We start from the raw sequence: 23,157 nt of genomic DNA, 5'->3' as shown, positions 1-23,157 counted from the left end.
TATTTTTCCCACCTTCTTTCACATTTATATGCTTTCTCTGGTATATATATATATAATAGCGTAGGCTCGAAACGTAAAAGACTTTCCCACTTTCCGAGCATTTAACTAATGCATCTGTTTGTTGTTTGCACACCCGTCTTCGTCCTTTGTTTTTTGGGGTTTTTTTTTGTAAATTCTCACTACATATATATATATATATATATACTAGCATTAAAGACCCGTCGTTGCCGGGTCATGGTGCTAGTGCATGTATATATGTGTATATATATGTGTACATATTACATGTCCATCTATATATATACATCTACACATAAAATGCAAAATACAAAGTTATATCTTGATATCGCTAGTGATAACAATACTCAAAATATATAACAGACTGGAATTGTTAGCTCTTCTTTTTTCTCTACATTGTATACTTAATAGACAATAGTCTTTTCTTTAATTTAATTTTTTATTATCCATCTGGACTATTCCATTTCTGCACGCTAATTATATTTTTTATTTATTCCCATTCATGTGAAACCACTTATTTAAGTTCAAATCATTGATGCAATTTTATACCAATTGCTATTTTTACTTTTGTATGTTACGATTATATTATACTTTAGTTTGATTTTAATTATTACTTACTACATATAATTCAATTGTTATTATTTTTATTGTTAAAGTAAAAGCATCTGACATAAAATAGAGAAATATTTTTGTTTCACTTTTAACACGTAATACCGAAATAGTGGAGAAGATATGATATTGCTATGGGCTCGCTGTAGGCAAGAAGTTGAACATTTGTTTTTTTTTGCCCATGAAACTACATGGACCTTAAGTAAGGCATGTGTAAAATCTGAATGGAATTGGCTGTGTAGTTCTCAAGTTTTAGGGAAACACACAGACAGACAGACAGACACACAGACACACACACATTCTCAGTTTTATATATATAAAGATATATATATATATATATATATAATACATAAAAAGTCATCTTGAACCTTTCTTGCTTGCAATGTTACCCAACCAAACTGGCGCATAATGTGAAAATACTATGAATTACATCACCCCTGAAGTGTAAATACGAACAGAACAAAACAAATTTCGCGCAAATTGGATAAATTCTTGTGGAGATATTACGGGTTTTCGGGGTGTAAATATCCAAAATGGTGCATAATGGGAAAATTCCCAGAAATTATTTTAATTCTGAAAGGGAAGTAAATCATACCTTTAAATTAGATACAGTACCTTGGCAACGAAAAAATACGATTTATTTTTGAGCAGCAAATGTTTCTTAATTTCGCTTTTGTAAAAAAAACCAATATTTTAATCATATAGAAATATTTTTAAGTGAATATGATTTCAAAAATGTAAGTTGTTTGTCCAATAAGTAATCATATTTTAGGTTTCTTTCAACAGACAATATTTTTATGGTTTTCTTTTTAAATCATTTTCAAGTGAATACCGTTACAAAAATGTTTTGGTCATATTTAGAAAATGACTTCAAAATGACTTTTATAAATATTTAGAAAATTACTTTAAAATAACTTTAAAATGATATTTAGAAAATGTCTTTAAAAATACGATAGATATTTCGTAAAAGACCCGTTCTTAACCTCAGTGTGAAATAATTTTTTTGTATAGATTTTTTCGAGTACATTCGACGTATCTCACCATCAAAGATTTAGCTACTACTTCTAGCACGCCCAGCTTCTACGTAACAGCTATTTGCGATAAAGTATCCGAAATACCTGTTACGTGGTAGCAGAGCGTGCAAGAAATAACAACTATATCTTACCTTTTCTGGGGAAAGAGCCGTTTGCACATGCGAAATAATCTGGAAAAGAAAAAACCCACGAAACAAAAGTACATTGCTTCCTAAACACGGACTTTCCCAGTGACCTAACACTTCACGGATACTCTAGTGTATATATATATAAATATATATTTCTTTTAGAATTTATGAGACCAACTGTCTTTGAAAACTCACATTATCGTTGAATGCTCGAAATGAGGAGTAGATAGACTGCCGACAACTGATGAAGGGTCTTGTCACTATATTTACTTGTCCTGTTTTCCCTTTTCCTCATTGATTACGTATTTAACTCGTTTAAGTATTTCATCTTACTTTCACGGTTATATATACATATTTATATATATATATTTAATTTAACGCAACGCATCCATTTCCAAGTAAGTTTATCTTCATCTTTTTGATGCGACTCTCTATACTGTTTTCTTCCTCCATCTTTCTCTAATTCTTTTTTTTCTTCGCCTCTCTCCTTCACCGTTTTCTAGCTGTCGCTCTCTCTTCCTCCCCTTTTTCTCTTTCTCACTTTCTCTCTTTCTCTCTCTCGCTGCTCACACGTGACCATCGTCCATCTTTCTTTTCCTCACATGACCATCTTTCTTTTCCCGCTCGGACGTTCAAAAGAACGAACGTGCTATTCTCTCTCACTTCTACCTTTTCTATTTCCAAAAAAAAAAAAATTCTCAGCGTTCACTATTTTCCTCTCGTTCTGGTCTAACGACTCTCCATGTTTGTTTACGCTTTGTTTCTTTGTATGTCTCCACTGTTATCTTACTTTCCCCAAATTTGACCCTCCATAAATCCTAAATTTTATTTTAGAATTCATGGGAGCAACTGTCTTTGAAGACTGAGATTGTCGTTTAATGCTCGAAATGAGGAGTAGATAAACAGCCGACAACTGATGAGGCTTCTTTTTCTGTGTTTACTTGCCCTGTTTTCCATGTTTTTCCCGTTTTTTACGCATTTAACTCGTTTGTTTGCGTATTTCATGTTATTTGAACGGTTGGTTACGTCATGTACCTATATATGCATATATATATATATATAATATATATATATATATATAATATATATATGTATGTATGTATGTATGTATATATATATATATATAATATTATATATATATATATATGTACATGTATATATATATATATGTGTGTGTCTATGTGTGTGTATATATTATCGTTCCTAAATCTATCAACAACAGTTATTCAGTAGCAATGCTTTAAAGTAACGATTATTTACCAGCCTAATGTGGCAGTCCCGTTTGGGACGAATGCTACTGCTATTTAGCTCCAGGAGACATCGTCTACAGCTGCCTGTACAACACACGTTCTGTGTCCTTATATTTTGGAATAGATACTGCTTTTTGCTGTGTGGGTGTGCTAAACTAACCGTGTTCTAAAATATAAAGACAAAGATTTGTGTCGTTTACCCAGCTGGAGACAATGTCTCCTGGGGTTAAACAGTAGTAGCATTCATCCTAATTGGGACTGCCACATTAGATTGCCAAGTAATCTTTACTTTTAAGTACTGCCACAGAATAACTCTCTTTGAGAGATTTAGGATCGATAATGTTTCTGATTATTAGACCAGTGATAATTTGATATACTTTCGGACGAGTGTTTAGCAGCGCCATCTCAGCCAAAGAATTATTTTGTGCTGATGAAGGAAAATATCCCTGAAACTCTACGGCTCACAGATACTTTTTTGCGCCAGGTGGGGCCGCTAAGCTCCCTTGTTCGAAAATGTATGGATACATACAGATGTGTGTCGTATAGCCAGCTAAACACCAATAGCATTCGTCCCAAACGGGACTGCCACATTCCGTTGGCAAATAATCGTTATATATATATATATATATATATATATATATATATATATATAGTGAAATGTGTACTTAGATATAAGAGAACAAGGTGTACGTACGCCGCTATATATATATATATATATATATATATATATATATATATATATATATATATATTATATATATATATATGATAAAATACAAAATGGGACAAGAACGCAAAACATCCGGACAACTAAGTGATACAAAAAGGGACAACAAAACATCCAGATAGACGATACAAAAAAAAAAAAACAAGGACGGGTCATTCATTTATGGAGCAATCTCAAGATTAATCAGCCGAAATTGCGAGGATGATCCGGTTCTTGAGTGAAGATAAAAGGCTTCGAATAACCCATCCTTGTTTTTTTTTTTTTTTTTTGTATCGTCTATCTGGATGTTCTGTTTCCCTTTTTGTATCCGGATGTTTTGCGTTCTTGTCCCATTTTGTATGTTATGTTGATTCGTTAGCTACTGCACGCATTTTTTTTCTCTCCTTCTTTCTGTGTTTTTCTCTCTCTGTGTATCTTTCTGTTGAAGAGCGTAGGCTCGAAACGTTAAAGACTTGTTTTATTTATATTTCCTGAGCGCCATACTAATACAATTGTTCGTTTGTTTTCCACCTGCCTTCGTCTTTTGTTTATTTTCATAAAGCTTCCCGTTATATATATATATATATACTTTCGCGTTCTTATCGTAACAGTTTAGATCTTAATTATAAAAATATATGAAACCATTATTCTATGTTAATTTAGCTCCTTCTTCAGGTTGTAAACTCCCTTTTCAGATTTAATAAGATGTTTCAAAATAAATTTATAATGTATACGTGATAACTGTAAATCTAATTTTAGGCCATCCTATACACACACACACACACACACACACACACACACACATACATACATATATATATATATATATATATATATGCATATATAATACATACATACACAGATAGTTATTATACATTTAACATATGTTTATGTGTTAAATATATATTAACTATGTTTGTATATGTGTATGTATGTATTATATATGCATGCGCATATATAATCTTAAATAAAAAGCCAAAATTCTTACAAATAGCTACCCTGTTTTTCCTGGTCGGAATAATAATTGATTCCGCCATTTATCAAACTGAACGCAAAATCGTTTATACAATGGACCCTAATAAAGAAGAAAACAAAAAGCAAACACAAGGAAGGTAACTAACGTTACAAGAATTCGATGTAATGCAGATGTAAACGAAATATTCCCAAAAAATTTGTCTTTTGAAATGCGGACATACAGAAAAAATCTCGTTCCTCGAGTTTATGTATTTGTTGAAGGTTCTCCAGTGTTTAAATAGATAAAGTTTTTCAAACGAATTTACTGAACATTTTTAGACTCGTTAATATGGGGTCTGGATCGAGAGAAGAATTTTTTTTCCATTTGATATCAAAATTGATCCCTTCGTGTTTATGATTGCAGATTATAGACGAAAGTGTTGTTGAATGTCTCTTGTCATGCTACCTAAAATTCGAAAGATGGTTGTTACTTATCATGAAAATTGTTCGAAAACAATCGTTCGAAAACAATTATTTGAAAACAATTATTCGAAAAACAGTTATTCGAAATACTATTTGTGTACGTGATTTTAATTTTTTAAATTTTTGTTAAAATAGAATAAAAAATTTAGAATAATTAACATTTGTTATAATTGTCTTTTTGAATAATTTTCATTCATACAATTTTCCATCCGAATAAATATTTTTCGAATAATTGTTTTCGAACAATTATTTTCGAACAATATATTGACCCCAGTACGCAACTGCTGCTTAACTTATCGACCCCGAAACGATGAAAAGCAAAGTCGACTTCAGCGGAATTTGAACTCAGAACGTAACGACAGACGAAATACGGCTACACATTTCGCCCGGCGTGCTAATGTTTCTGCCAGCTCGCCGTCTTTGTTTGACCCAAATATTCTTTTCTACTCTAGGCACAAGACACGAAACTTTTGGGAAGGGGCCAGTCGATTAGATTGACCCCAGTACACAACTGGTGCTTAATTTATCGACCCCGAAAGGATGAAAGGCAAAGTTGACCTCACCGGAATTTGAACTCAGAACATAAAGGTAAGCAAAATACCTATTTCTTTACTACCCACAAGGGGCTAAACACGAAGAGGACAAACAAGGAAAGACAAACGGATTAAGTCGATTATACCGACCCCAGTGTGTAACTAGTACTTATTTAATCGACCCCGAATGGATGAAAGGCAAAATCGACCTCGGCGGAATTTGAACTCAGAACGTAACAGCAGACGAAATCCCTATTTCTTTATTACCTACAAGGGGCTAAACACAGAGAGGACAAACAAGGACAGACAAACGGATTAAGTCGATTATATCGACCCCAGTGCGTAACTGGTACTTAATTTATCGACCCCGAAAGGATGAAAGGCAAAGTCGACCTCGGCGGAATTTGAACTCAGAACGTAACGGCAGACGAAATACAGCTAAGCATTTCGACCGGCGTGCTAACGTTTCTGCCAGCTCGCCGCCTTGTGTAAAAAAAAATAAAAAAATAAAAATAAATAAATAAATAAATAAATAAATAAATAATACAAATGAAGACAAGTGCGAGCGTAAGAACAACATCAACAACAAAATTATAAAGACAATTAAGCCGGAACTAAATTGATAAACAACGCCACCATAATTGCAATACTGGGACCATATGAACCACCATCGTTACTAACACCACCACCGCCAACAACAACATCAACATTATCATCACCATCATCATCGTTATCATAATCGTCATTGTGAACGTCAGCGTCATCATTACTACCACTAACAACACAATCATCACAACCATCACCACCACCGCCATCATCATTATCGTCACCATCCCATCACCACTATCACCATTACCACAAACCCTCGACACCACCTTCACCACAACCAGCTACACCACCAGCCCCACTACCAGTGCCGCCACCACCACCACCACCATCATCGCCACCACCGCCACCAGCGCCAACACCACCACCATCATCATTATCGTCACCATCTCATCGTCACCACCTCCATCACTACAAAATCCCAACACCACCTTCACCATCACCACCACCACCACCACCACCACCACCACCACAATACCGCCACCTTCACCACCATCACCAACACCACCTTCACCACCAACACCACCACCATCACTACCACCACCAATTCTACCACCACCACCACCACTACCTTCAACACCACCATCACCATCTTCACCACCACCACCTATACCGCCACCTTCACCACCATCACCAACACCACCTTCACCACCAACACCACCACCATCTCTACCACCACCAATTCTACCACCACCACCACCACTACCTTCACCACCACCATCACCTTCACCACGGCCATCTTCACCACCACCACCACCAGCGCCGCCACCCTTACCACCACCACTATCCTCACGATCACCCTGATGACCGCTACCACAAAGCAGCGCAACGACAACACTCACAACAACAACAACAACAACAAAGATGACGGCCACAGCAGCAACAGCTGCAGTAAGAACAGCGGAAATAACAAACAATTGCATCATCACCATCAGCAGCAGCACGCAAATTGGAAGGAAGAGGAGGTGGTAGCAGTAGGAGTAGGAGCTGTAATGACAGAGACGGTGTAGTGCTGGTGGTGATGATGATGATGATGAGACGACGATGATGATGATGATGATTGTGGTGATAGCGTTGGTGGTAACGATGCTGGTGATGATGATGATGACGACGACGACGACGACGAGGATGATGATGATGATGATGATGATGATGATGGTGGTGGTGATGGTGATGATGATGATGATGATGATGATGATGATGGTGGTGATGGTGATGGTGGCGATGACGATGATGATGATGATGATGATGATGATGATAGTGGTGATGGCGGCGGTGGTATTGATGATCATGTTGCTGGTTGCTGGTGGAGGTGGTGGTGGTGGTGGTGGTGGTGGTGGTGGTGGTGGTGGTAGTGATGGATTTCCTTAATAGCAGCGGTGTCAGTCCCAGTGGTAGTCGAGGGTGATGGTGGTGGTTATCGTCGTCGTCGCCATCGACGTCATGGGGCTGTAGCACGAAGCAGTGGAGGCGGCAGAGGCGGGAGGAGCAGCTGGAGCTGCAAAAGCGGCGGCAACGGCAGCAGTGGTGCTAGTGGTAGCGGTGGTGGTGGTTGTGGTGGTGGTAGTAGTAGTAGTAGTCGAAGAGGTGGTGGTGGTGGTAGTGGCGGCGGTAGTGGTGGTGGTGGTGATGGCGGTAGTGGTGGTGGTGGTGGTGGCGGTGGTGGTGGCGGTGGTGGTGGATGGTGGTGATGGTGTGAAGGTGGGGGTGGTTGTTTGGAGTCTGAGTGGCTCTGGTCGTTTTTATAAGTAGCAGCGGTCGTAAGATTGCAAATGGCGATGGTGGAAGGGAGAGAGTTAATGGACGTCATAAGCGCTAAGATGGCGACGGCGGAGGAGGAGGAGGAGGAGGAGGCGGTGGAGATGGTGATGATGGTAATGGTATCGGTGGCGGCTGCTGACAGTCATGCCTGCAATGTTTATCAACACTGCTTGCTACTAAACACGAAAAGTACTCACCAGGCATTGGTGCATTACTATTATCGGACCTGATTGCAGCTATTAGCCCGGGTACCGGCGAATTAACAGTACCAGAACCAAAGTTACCGCGGGTACTGACGGATAAAAGCTATCGTCAGATTACATTAACGGATTAAAGCTACCGGCCGAGTAGTGACGTATTAATCTTATCACTACTGTATGCAGATTGGAACGTATATTGGTGGATTAATAGCGTTTAGACTGTATGCTGGCGGTTGAAGATATTTAACCGGATACCAGAGGATTAACGGATTCGGATCCAAGCATTGGAAGTTAAAAAGTATGAAACCAGGTGCTTACGGATTAATCAGGGCGGAACCAGGTACGTGCAAATTAATAGTATCAGATTAAGAATAAAATTATCTGATTAATACTATCAGATTAAGAATAAAATTATCTGATTAATACTATCAGATTAAGAATAAAATTATCTGATTAGTACTATCAGATTAAGAATAAAATTATGTGATTAAGACTATGAGATTAAGATTATCGCGGATATTGGCGGATTAATCATAGCAGAACTAATTAATGGTTGTTTAACGTAGGTTATGGCAACCGTATATTAGCGGATTAAAATTATTGGCCAGAGGTAACGGATTAAGCCGAATGAAACGTGTAAAAGGTCGGTTAACGATATCAGGTATGAAATCGGGCGGATTTCTGGTAGCGGGATCTTGTTTTAGGGGGGATTAAGGGCTATTAAACAGATGATAATGCGTGCAAGTTTTTGCCCTTCAAACAGACATTGTTGTTGAATAGTTTACAGAAGTAAATAACAAAATAAGTTTGTACATTATTTACATTATTTACATTTGACGGATATTTGTCCTCATCTTGTTTGTTATTAACACAACGTTTCAGCTAATATACCCTCCAGCCTTCATCAGGTGTCTTGGGGAAATTTCGAACCTGGGTTCTCATTCCTAAGGTATTTTTCGATGTTATTATTATTATTATTATTCAGATCGATGCCTGGAATCGAACTCCGAATCTTGGGGTTAGTAGCCCGCGCTCTTAACCACTACGCCATATGCCCGTGGGCAATTATGGAGTGAATTTTATAGAACTGTAAAATAAGTGTTAGATCTTTAAACTTTTATTTGTTTCAGTCACTAGGCTGCGGCCATGCAGGGGCACCCCGGAGAGGAAATTTTAGTTGAATTTTTTTTAATTAATATTTTTTTTTCTTTTGTTACGCTGGTAATTATTCTCTCAGTCTCTTTTGTCGAACCGCTATGTTACGGTGTTGCGGACGTAAACACATCAACAAGTGGAAGGAACAAAGACACAATCACACACACCACACACACACACACACACATACACACGCACGCACAAGCATGAATGTGTATAAACATACATGCATATGTATGTGTGTGTATGTTTGTACTGCATGTATGAATATATATACATTTTATACATTATATATAGAAACATACACACATATACATTGGGCTTCTTACAGTTTCTATCTCCCAAATCCTCTCTCAAGAGTCTGGTCGACCCAAGGCTGTAGTAGAAGACACTTACCCAAGGTGCCACGGAGTGGGACCGAAACCGGAACCACGTGTTTGGGAAGCTAGCTTCTTACCACAAGCAGCATCTGCACGTAAACAACATGTACAACATTGTAATAGACAGCAATAACAAGACCAACAATCGTAGATGTAATTAAGTTAATAAGAATCATTATCATCACCATCATCACCATCACCATCATCATCACCATCACCATCATCATCATCATCATCATCATCATCGTTATCATCACCATCATCATCATCATCATCACTATCACCATAATCACAATAATAATAATAATAATAATAATGATAATAATAATAATCACCATCATCATCGTCACCCCCACCAACACTACAACCACCAAAATCATCATCATTATCATAATCATCATCATCATCATCATCAATAAAAACAGCAGTTTAAAACAACTAAATAGAGGCCGTCGTCGCTCAACGGAAACTACTACTACTACTACTACTACTACGACTACGACTACTAAAACAACAACAGCTACTACTATTACTGTTGCTGCTTTCTTTTATCTCATCCTTCCCATCTTCGTTTTCCCCTCTTCCTCTTTCCCCCTTTTCTTCCTCGTCATTTTCTTCTTTCCAATTCTTTTCTTCCCCTCTTTCTTCACTTCTTTTTCTTCTTCTTGCCGTTATTTCTTCCCTTCCGCCTCCATTTCTTCTTCTTCTTCTTTTTCTTCTTCTTCTTCTTCTTCTTCTTCTTCTTCTTCTTCTTCTTCTTCTTCTTCTTCTTTCTTCTCCTTCGTCTTCTCTCCTTCTCCTCTTCTTTCTACACCTCCTTCTCTATCTTCTTTTCCTCTTACCGTTCTTCTCTTCTGCTTCTCTTTTTCTCCCTCTTCATCTTCCTCCTATTCTCTCCTCCTCAACCCCTTCCCTTCTACTTCCTCTTCTTCTTTCCTCCACTTCTTCTTCTCCTTCTTCTCCTCTTTGTCTTTTCTTCTTCCACTACTTCTGCTTCTTCTTCCCCACCTCTTCCTTTTATTTTCTTCTTCTCTTCCCTTCTACTTCCTCTTCTTCTTTCCTCCTCCTCTTTGCCTTCCTCTCCTCCTCCTTTTCCTCTCCTTTCTCCACTTGTTCTTCTCATTCTCCTCCTCCTCTTTGTCTTTTCTTCTTCCACTTCTTCTCCTTCTTCTTCCCCACTTCTTCCTTTTATTTTCTTCTCTTCCCTTCTACTTCCTCTTCCTTTTTCCTCCTCCTCTTTGCCTTCCTCTCCTCCTCCTTTTCCTCTCCTTCCTCTTCTCTTCCTCATCCTTTTTCGTCTCCTTCCTCTTTCCTCTTCCTCTTCCCCTTCTTCCTCTTCTCTTGTTCTTCTTCTCTTCCCCTTCCTTTTCTTCCACTTCCTCATCTCCTCCCTCATCTTCTTCTTCCATCTCCTCCTCATCCTCCTCCTCTCCTCATTTTCCTCCTACTCATTTCTCTTCCCCATTTCCCACCTTGGCTATCTGCTCTCTCCTCAACCGTTATCCTCCACACACGTCTCATAACCTTCCACAGATCAGTAAATGTCTTCAAATCATTAAAAGGAAAAAAGAAAATCTCCGCAACAAACGCAAAATTCACTTCACACTAAATGCAACATTATCAACTTCTGTATTTTACAAAGACAACTACCACCATCGCAACCACCACCACCACCACCACCACTACTACTACTACTACTACTACTACTACTACTACTACCACTACTACTACTACCACCACTACCACCACTACCACCACCACCACAACTACTACTACTACTACTACTACTTACGCTGCCACCACAACCACTACTACAACTATTGAAACCAACCCCACTATAGCTACCACCATCACCACTGCTAACACCGCCACAACTATCGCCGCTACTGCAAGCAATACCACCACCGCCACCTCCACCATCACTACCACTAACACCACCATCACCATCTTCATCATCACTAGCACCTTCACCAGCAACACTACCACCACCATCACTATCACAATCACCACCACCCCGAAAAATACTACTACTACTACTACCCCACCACCACCACTACGCTCACCACCATCACCATACAACTGCTACTACCAGTGCTACCTCCACCACTACAACTACAACCACCACCTTTAGTAACACCATCACCCACTACCACCACTACTATCAGTAACACCCCCACCACCAACAACAACTACTACCAAATCATCAGCACTGCAAAACAACAAAAAGAAAACAACAACGTCAATGTAAAAGAGATACCAACGGGAAATAATAATAATAATAATAATAATAATAATATAATAATAATAATAATAATAATAATAATAATGTAATCTCAAGGTTTAAAACAAACATAATTTTCGGTTTTTAAAAAAAAGAAAAAAAAAATTTTTTTTTTTAGACATTCATTAGTACAACACCAAACCCCCCCCCCCCCAAAAAAAAATATATATATGGCACACTAGGCATAACAACAACATGAACTTCCAACCTGTTGTCTTTGAGGTCTCTGGGTGAGACTTGAGCCAACTTGTACAAATATAAAGCAAAACTCAAACATAGAATAATATAATAATAATAATAATAATAATAATAATAATAATAATAATAATATTAATTAAATAATAATAAATAATAATAATAATAATAATAATAATAATAATAATAATAATAATAATAAGACCCCTTGGATTGATAGAATATCTACAGACTTATACTCCTTAGAGGAGCAAAAGTAGGAGGGCATCAATGTAGAGTATGTAAGATCTGCCCTCAGGAGGTCAAGCAAATGGAAGTCTCCAGGAAAGGATGAAATTCCTAACTTCTGGTTGAACGACTTACCAGAGAGACATGAACTGCTAAAAAAAAAACTTTACAACAATATTTTGCAACACCTAGTATGATTGCCTCGTGGTTAGTTAATGGTGTAACATTCTTACTTCTAAAAAACTAAGAAACAAAGGAACCAAAAAATTATAAAACCCATAACCTACTTAAGAGCAATATATAAAATGCTAACATCTGTCTTGACTGAATATACCTATAGATTTTTCAATAGAAAGTGGCATATTTTCTAATGAGCAAAATTTATGTAAACGTGGATCTTATGGTTGTAAAGATCAATAAGATGATCCTGTTACCCAGTAACAAAACATGCAAAGAAATATCTAAGTGAATTCCAAATACAACAAATCCCAAAATTAGACGTACTCGAAACAAGCACAGAAAAAAGCTAAGCGTATGAAAACCCGTGCTAAAAACTCCTACTTATCAGGATCCTAGATATATTGATAAATGACAATTAAAAACCAACAGCAAGAGTAGTAACAACACCCTGGCAAATATCCAAAGAGAGCTACTAAATGCCGATGTTGACAAAGCCCTTACCCATCAATGGCTACTGTCTTCTGGCTTAAAATCAGAAATAGACGGGTTTATTATGGCAGTCCAAGATCAATGCCTACCTACAAGGAACTGTCAGGCCAACATATTAAAGAACGGCAGTAGCTCAACCTGTCGTGTATGTCAATAACAAAATGAAACCATTGATCGTGTTGTCTCCATGTGCAGTCTTCTTGCGCATACAGAGTATCTCAACAGACATGATAGAGCTGCACAATATATTCAATGGCCAACTTGCTAAACCTGGACCTGCCCCATGATAAAAACTGGTGGGAACACAAACCACCTCCAGTGCTTGAAAATGATCATGTCTCACTCCTTTGGAACTTCACCGTTCAAACAGACAGAAAGAGAGATGCAATTAGTCCAGGCATTATATTGAAAGACTTCTGACAAAAATAATGCGTCCTCATTGATATGACTGTCCCAATCGACAGAAATATATCTGTCAGGACCTACCAAAAGCAGAGCAAGTATATAAATCTTGAAACAGAAATTGGTAAAATGTGGAACCTCAAGACTAAAACAATACCTGTTGTCATAGGTGTCCTAGGGATGAAAGCTCAGATACCAAGAAAGCCCCAAATGGCAGACATTCAAAAGATAGTGCTCATGGGAACTACCCAACGTAAAATACTGTATTTGTAATCTCAAATTTTAAAACAAACTCATAATTTTTTTGTTTTCTTAAATACTCTCTAGAACAATACTTTGTACAAACCAAATATATGGCACTCTATCATAACATCAACTTGAACTTCTAACTTGTTCTCTCATGATGCCTATGGGTGAGACTTGGAGTCAACTTGTACAAATACAAAGCAAAAGCCAAACATATAATGGTGATAATAATAATAATAATAATAATAATAATAATAACAACAACAACAACAACAACAACAACAACACAACAACAACAACAACAATAATAATAATAAATGCAGTGCTTTTTACCGCTATCAACGCTACGATAGTAATATTGTAGTACTAACGCCACTAGAATGGCTATAGTGCAGTGCTGTTCTACTGCTACTATAAAAACCCCCGTAAAGAACTTTCGCTGTTAAAACAAGATTAGTGTCAATACCACTATAGTAACACTATTACGTGACACATGATGTGACAAGGCTGTTCTTTTTGAATTACAGGGATAACCCCTTTTTGCCAACTGAGTGGACCGGAGCAATGCGAAATAAAGTGTCCTGCTCAAGGACAACGCGCTGCGAGGTTTCGAACACACAACCTTAAGATCGTCAGCCGAATGCTGAAACTATTAAGCCACGCACCTTCATATCTGTATATGTATTTATCTATAAATGCCTACAGAGATATTGAAAGGTGTAAGAAATATGATGAGGGAGAGAAGATACGAAAGCGAAAATGATGGTTGTTGAATTACTGAAAGAACAAACACAATCACCTCTACGTTATTCACCAATACAATAGCCGGTGCTCAGTCGGTTATGACGAAGAGGTTCCCACTTCATCCGTTCACTGGGACAGTTTCCTCGTGAAATTAAATTGCAAGGGGCAGGCTCAGTACTCCATAGACGCATCTACCCTTGATGTAGTCCTCAGAGGGTTTCAGCAGGACACAAAATGTGACAAGGCTGGCCCTTTGAAACACAAGTACAACTCACGTATGCCGGCTGAGTTGACTGAGGCAACGTGAAACAACTGTCACTCCGTCGGTTGCGACGACGAGCGCTCCAGTTGATTCGTTCAACGGAACAGTTTTCTCGTGAAATTAAATTGCAAGAGGCTGAGCACTTCACAGGTAGGTGTACTCTTAACTTAGTCCTCAGAGAGATTCAGTGTGACACAGAATGTGAGAAGCTTGGCCCTTTTTGAATTACAGGTACAGCTCATTTTTACGAGATGAGTGGACTGGAGCAACGTGAAATAAAGAGTCTTCTTCAAGGACGAAACGCGTCGCCAGGAATCGAACTGGCGACTTTACGATCGTGAATCGGTTATAGTAGCCACTATTTCTGGTGCCTTCACACCACTACAATAATAGTACTGGAGCACTATGAGCCCTACAATAAGTAGACGGTACTATCAATACTATAAAAGTAATCATTTCTCATTTTAGCATGAGGCCAGCAATTTTCGGGGGCAGGAGCCAAGTCGGTTACATCGACCCCAGTATTTGACTGGTATTTTATTCTTTTTTCCCCCAGTGCTAGACTGGTTGTTTATTTATTATTTATTTTTAGACCCCTAAACGATGAAAGGCAAATTTGACCTCGCTAGCATGAGAAGGCAGAAGATAAAGGGCCAGAAAATATACCGCTAAGAAGTTTGCCCGACGTGGTAATGATTCTGCCAACTCACCACCTTGATGATGATGATGATGATGATGACGATGACGATGACGACGATGAACACAGCACGTAAGGACGGACGAAACGCCGCTAAGCATTTTGTCCGGGGTGCTAACGATTCTGTCTGCTCGCCGCCTTTCTCTACTATAAAATAATCCTAACCCTTTCTACAATACGCACAAGGCCTGAAACTTTGGGGGAGGGGACTACTTGATTACATCGACCCCAGCGTTTCACTGATATTTAATTTATCGATCCCGAAAAGAAGATGAAAGACAACGGCGGAATTTGAACCCAAAACCTAAAGACAGGCATTACGCCGGTAAGCATTTTGCCCGGCACGCTAACGATTCCGACCTCCTCTACTGCAAAAATAATATCACTACAATACTATCGCCTATACACTAAGACTACACTAGTACTAACAGTCATAAACGCAACAAGGACACCGTAAGTTTATTATTATTATTATTACTGAGCTAGAGCAGTGCATGCCATCAAAGTGATGCTGGGGTAAAATATACGAAGCCCATTATACCCATCATAACTACCCGTCTGATAATGGTACACTACGCACATGCATCACAACCATATGTGCGCGACATGGTGATCTCATATCAAGATAAACAGCGCATGACCTTGCAGGTGGGCCCCAGTTAGAATTTTCTTCTGGTCGAGTAACCCATCCTGCTCAAAAGATCCCTGAATAAGGATTGTTTAAGGATGTTGAACGAACCACCCATGTTTCCAAACGTGAATTATCCAAACCCCAAAATATTCCTCTCAACACATGGCTAATTATTATTATTGAGATTGAGACCCCCTTCAGTCATGACTGACCGTGGTCTTGCACCTAGAAAGTTACCCTCCCAGGCACAAGTCTGGGCAAGGTTGTTTATGGAAGACCAGCAGTCGCCCACGCATACCGGCCTCCCCTCTCCACACCACTGATGTTATCCAAGGGAAAGGCAAAGGGGCCGATACAGCTTGGCACTTGTGACGTCGCAACATATTTCTACAGCTGAGTGAACTGGAGCAACGTGAAATAAAGTGTCTTGCTCAAGAACACAACACGCAGCTCGGTCCGGGATTCGAACTCACAACCTCACGATCGTAAACTCGGCGCTCTAACCACTGAGCTATTATTATTATTATTATTATTGCTTGTCCACAAACATCAACATCGTTATATTCTATAAATAATAGTGACATGTCCCTCGTGTTATACACTGCCGTCTTATAATTAGCGCACATACCGAATAATATATTCCTAGATATATTGTGACAGATTGAAACGTAACAGTTCTTGACACTAGAATATCTAATAGTTATCGTTACAACAGAGACAATGCATGAAGGATTTCTCTTGTAGTGGAAGGCTTTGATGAGTTCCAGTACAAAACAAAAACAACGGTACCTGTAGCAGCAGCGACAGCATTCACAAGAAGAATAATAACGGCAGCTGCACCTTAAAGGCATTTCGGTATAGGTCGGTGCAACTTCGGAGTTGACTAAGAACTTAACAACAGCATCGAGAACAACAATAGCAACGAGAAGTTTGTTGAAATTATCAATAACAAAACTGTAATCACTATAAAAGCAAGATAAATTGTAAATAGAGACGACAGCAATAGGACCACGTGGTCTCGCGAATTGCTATCAAGAAATATCAGCTAAGTCTCCCTCAGCTCATACTCCGTGTGTCTTTGGAAGAAGGAAAAAGTAAAAGAATGGAAAGAAAAAGACAGATTGCATAAAAATAATCCTACACACACACACACACACACACACACGCATATGTGAGTTACAAATATTGTTGTCTGTGGAGACATATTTTTGTAGAAAAAGGAAATAGTAGTCCTTTGGCTGCTATTTCTAAACTTCTTCGGTATGTGGTCAAGCAACTTGTTGCTAAACCCTTATTGTTATATACATACATATATATACCTATATATGGATGGAAGCACTCCGTCGGTTACGACGATGAGGGTTCCGGTTGATCCGACCAACGGAACAGCCTGCTCGTGAAATTAACGTGTAAGTGGCTGAGCACTCCACAGACACGTGTACCCTTAACGTAGTTCTCGGGGATATTCAGCGAGACACAGAGAGTGACAAGGCCGGCCCTTTGAAATACAGGTACAACAGAAACAGGAAGTAAGAGTGAGAGAAAGTTGTGGTGAAAGAGCACAGCAGGGATCACCACCATCCCCTGCCGGAGCCTCGTGGAGTTTTAGGTGTTTTCGCTCAATAAACACTCACAACGCCCGGTCTGGGAATCGAAACCGCGATCCTACGACCGCGAGTCCGCTGCCCAAACCACTGGGTCATTGCGCCTCACCTATATATATATGTGTGCGTGTGTGTGTGTGTTCGAAAATTAAACAGAATGATCGTGGCTGGACTGGCTTTAATGGTGGATCTGCTCATTCGGAGCTCGACAATAACAACAACAACAACAACAACGACAATTATGCAATTATAGTGGAATGATATGAATGGCAATAAAGGCTGAGAAGTTGTGAATGTAATTCAAGCGAAGAAATAAAATCGCGCGGCAAGATCGGCAAGCAACACCAACAGCAGTAGCAGCAGTCGCAGTAACAGCTAAAATCTACAAGAAACAACAGCAGCAGCAGCAGGAGGAGGAGGAGCTGCAATGACATTAATTACTGAAACTAATTGAACAATTAACACATCGAATTTTAAATATCACAATTCATATCTATCTATCTATCTATTTATCTATCTATCTATCTATCTCTCTCTCTCTCTCTCTCTATATATATATATATATATATATATATATACATATGCACATGTAAACACGCACGCACACATATATATACATACATATATATATATATATATATACATATATACATATATATTGTGAAGCCGACAACGCGGTTGAGTTTATTGTTAAACAGTGGCTAGTTTTGTTAAGAGTTGCAGTCGACAAGTCTGTTAAATCACATTCTTCATTATTTTAAGAAAGAAAAGGCGAACTTTTGGATGATAATATAGTCGTAAAGAAAGTATACGGGAGGAAATAATGCCAATGGAATGGTCACGGATGGGATGCATTTGAATATATAAGTGTTTTCGGTCAGAGTTTGCGTCTTGCTTATGAAAACAATATCGGATTAACTGAGCAAAGTTAACTGAAAAAAAAAAAGAAAAAAGAAAAAATCGATTGAGTTGTCACGGTTGGAATACTTTGAATACAAAACTGTTTAATCAGAGAATATCTCTGGCGTTGTTATGAAAACATTAATGGATATACTAAGCAAGTGTAAAAAGAAAAATTCCCAAAATGCGAAGGAGATTAAAGAATGATAATAATACTTGCTAAATTTATGTAGAAGTGTGTGGAAAAGGCATGAATGGCGAAATATCCCAGTAGTTTATTCGTCCAGTTTTATTCTATTTTATTAAAAGATGCATTTTACGATGTTTACGGATGTATAAATCTTTACTATGTATAAGTCTTACAACCTAACAAAGGTTTGATATACCAAGAAAATATAATAGGAGGTGGAAGGTGTAACGTTCTCGTTTTTAACAACTGTTCTTGTGTAACTTTAGAAGATAAAGGACGAGAAAAAGATTAATGTAAACTATTTGTGAAAGAAAAAAGTAAACGAAATTTACATTAGCAAGAACGAAGGAGAAAGAGACTAAGGAAGGAGAAAACAAAGGAAGGAAGGCACAAGGAGGAAGAAGGATAGAAAGAGTGAAAAAAAAAATGAGGTTTCTGGAGGAATGTACCCGGGTGGATATGACTCTCAGGTATGTAACGAGAGAAAGGTAAACAGATTTTTATTGTAAAGTTGAAATATATAAATGCAATGTGTGTGTGTGTGGTGTGTGCTTATGCACAAGGTGTACTATTAGAGGTCCTATCATAAAAACTGCAGTATTCGGCTCTCTATATAATATTATATTATATTTTATTATACATACACACACACACACACATATAAATATATATATATATATATATATACATATATATATATATATATATATATATATATATATGTATATATATATATATATATATAATATATATATATATATATATATATATATATATATATATATATATATTATATATATATATGTATGTATATACACACACATATATACTAGTGAATGTGAACGAAGTTGATTTCTCGACTGTCTAAAAATAATGGGTAAATACTTCTGTTGTGACTACTTTCTAGTTACACAAGTTAGTAATATGGTCCATTGGTTCGGGCGGCGGACTCGCGATCGTGGGAATGCGGTTTCGATTCCCAGACTGGGCGTTGTTAGAGTTTATTGAGCGAAAACAGTTAAAGCTCTACGGGGCTCCGGCAGAGGGTGGGTGGAGAACCCTTCTGTACTCTTTCACCACAACTTTCTCTCTTCTTGTTTCTGTTGTACCTGTATCTCAAAGGGCCAGCCTTGTTACACTCTGTGTCAAGATGAATCTCCTTGAGGACTACGTTAAGGGTGCACGTGTCTGTGGAGTGCTCAACCACTTGCACGTTAATTTCACGAGCAGGCTATTCCGTTCATCGGATCAACTGGAACCCTTGTCGTCGTAACCGACAGAGTGCTACGATGACGACGAATTATAGAAACAGGTGGAACATATTGCTTAAGGGGGTCGCACGCGTACACACAAACAAATATGTATGTATGTATGTATGTATGTATGTATGTATGTATGTATGTATGTATGTATGTATGTATGTATGTATGTATGTATGCATGCATGTATCCACACATGCAGAGACACAGACACACAGACAGATAGGTACACGAACAAATATACACATGTGTTATATATATACATATATATATATATATATATATATATAATATATATATATATATGCGTGTGTTTGTGCATGAATGTGTGCGTATGTATATATATGTGGGTGGGTGGGTGTGTGTGTGTACGTGAGATTTACATAATATTGTATATATGTCTGCATATATCCACACATGTACACACACACAAACACATACTCATAGATATTGAGAGAGGTGTGCAGATGCACAGATAGATACACAAACAAATATACATTTGTGCGTGTGTTTGTCTGTACATGTGTGCATGTATGTATATATATAATATATATATATATGTGTGTGTGTGTGTGTATGTGTGTGTGTGTGTATGTGTGTGTGTGTGTGTGGTGTGTGTGTGTGTACGTGAGATTACATAATATTGTATATATGTCTGCATATATCCACACATGTACACACACACAAACACATACTCATAGATATTGAGAGAGGTGTGCAGATGCACAGATAGATACACAAACAAATATACATTTGTGCGTGTGTTTGTCTGTACATGTGTGCATGTATGTAGATATATATATATATATATATATGTGTGTGTGTGTTTGTGTGTGTGTGTGTGTGTGTGTGTGTATGTGTGTGTGTGTGTGTGTGTACGTGTGAGTGTACATAATATTAGTTCTAGTAACTGGGTGTAGTGTTGTTTATTTTATGTATTGTGGGGAAAGTGACAATATGACCTAATCGCTAACTGCCTTGAAAATGCTCATCTCTGTAAAATTTTAGTTCACTAGAAGCAAAAGTGTGATGTACAGCATGTAACACATGCATACATGCATGCATACATACATACATACATACAGGCATACATACATACATACATACATACATACATACATACATACATACATACATACATACATACATATAAACAAACATACATACATACATACATATAAACAAACATACACGTTCATACATAGAAATATACCTGGTAACTGGTCCGTACATAAGAATTGCTGGTAGGGACAAAGCATTTAGCGGAGGCGCGTGGCTTAGTCGTTAGCGTGTTGGACTCTCAGGGTAAGATTGTGGTTTCGATTCCTGTACCGGGTGTTGCGTTGTACTCTTTGAACAAAACACTTCATTTCACGTTGTTCCAGTCCACTCAGCTGGCAAAAGTGAGTAATCCTGCGATGGATCTGCGTCCCATCCAGGTGGAGCATATATACACCATAAAAACCGCGAAACTGGCCTTTATGAGTGGACATGTCTAGAAAAGAAAACCTTTTTTTGGTTTTGTTTTTCGAGCGTATTTCGTTTTGCAGGCATAGTGTAGTACCGAGTGTACTAAACGTAGATAAGTCATTTGTACTCTGACCTGCTTTGTATTGATTTAAAAATCTTTAGTATACCTGAAAGTATATTTTAGTTGCAATAGAAAATACAGAGACCCTAGCAGCAGTTAATATGTGCGTACCAGTTTGATATATAAAATCGGTCGACCCACAAGTGTTATACCGTTAAATTTAGTGAGTATTTAAGCAATGTGTTCATGGACGGTTAATGCATTAGATGTAGCACTGAAGAAGGAGCAAGAACTCCTGAAATGTGCATATACACACATCACCTATTTTTCTATCGTGGAGGTGCAATGGCCCAGTGGTTAGGGCAGCGGACACGCGGTCGTGGGATCGCATTTTCCTATCCCAGACCGGGCGTTGTGAGTGTTTATTGAGCAAAAATACCTAAATTAATTTCGCGAGCAGGTTGTTCTGTTGATCGGATTAACTGTAACCCTCGTCGTCGTAACGGACGGAGCGCCACGACAAGTTTTCTATCTTCAATCGCATAGTTATATAGACGTATTCTTATACGAAGCATCGTAGCTTTCAGTGGTGACTCTAAAGTCTATAGAAAATCTGTAAAAATACACTTTTAAAAATATACAAGGTTGGCCAAAAGTCACCTGACAGTAAATCAAAAACATTTAATTCCAAGATTTATTAATGTTTGACAACGGAATGAATTTAATAAAAGCATCTAAATATGAAACATCATGAAAATTGTTCAAACTGAAGTCCTTCTTGAGCGAAAACATTTTTCCATTCGAGTCAATACAGAATTAAAGATAGTATTTATGAAATTTTGATTTACTGTCGGGTGACTTTTGACTAACCCTGTATATACATACATGGATCTTCGTCGGTTTCGACGAAGAGGACTTAGTTGTTCAATGGATTGAATAATCTGCTCATTGAATTAACCGGTAAATGACTGAGCATTTGTGTTGTCTGAAGGCATGAACATACTGAACAATTACCCGGATATCTCATCGGGTAAGGAGCTCAATCAGTGGTATCTTATTTATGTTATATCTTTGTTTTTAGGGAACATTCGGGTATTTTCTATGTCTAAATGCCGCAATTCTGTTAAAATGACCCTGTTAAAACGATCCCTTGAAGGGATTTTTAGTTGGGACTAGCTGGACATTCAGTGATCAAGCTGTACCTTCCGAATTACCGGAACAATCTACTAATTTCTATATAGTTTCCGTCAATCTAATTTTCCTCAGAAGGCATGGGTCAACTCCAAGAGACAGATAATAGCATTTGCACAAACGCCTCGCTATCAAGGATCGAACCTGAGACTTCGTGATTCCTCAACGAACTTCTTAACCATTTGACCCTATATACATATATTGTTTGGCATCCTTTCTGTCTCGGGAGACAATGGAGTTGCGCATTTTTTTTTTTTTTTTTTTTCTAGGTCTAGTCCGGCTGTTATATTTTATTTCCTGTTACATTTCTTGC

The 23,157-nt window shown here is 38.0% G+C and overlaps 1 protein-coding gene across 1 annotated transcript in view; it reads left to right on the top strand.

The window, feature by feature from the left end:
• The first annotated feature begins 8,151 nt into the window (after positions 1–8,151).
• The window catches only part of LOC115214863 (galanin receptor 2b-like), a 220,139-nt gene continuing 205,133 nt past the window's right edge, over positions 8,152–23,157 (top strand). The window contains exon 1 of the mRNA XM_036505167.1: positions 8,152–8,619. The gene's annotated coding sequence lies outside the window, so the exon portion shown is untranslated. The remainder of the gene's footprint in view (positions 8,620–23,157) is intronic.

The sequence above is a fragment of the Octopus sinensis genome, linkage group LG8, assembly GCF_006345805.1.
Source record: "Octopus sinensis linkage group LG8, ASM634580v1, whole genome shotgun sequence".
NCBI classification, from domain to species: domain Eukaryota; kingdom Metazoa; phylum Mollusca; class Cephalopoda; order Octopoda; family Octopodidae; genus Octopus; species Octopus sinensis.
Note: the sequence above shows the minus strand (reverse complement) of the source record. Positions and strands in the feature narration are given on the sequence as shown.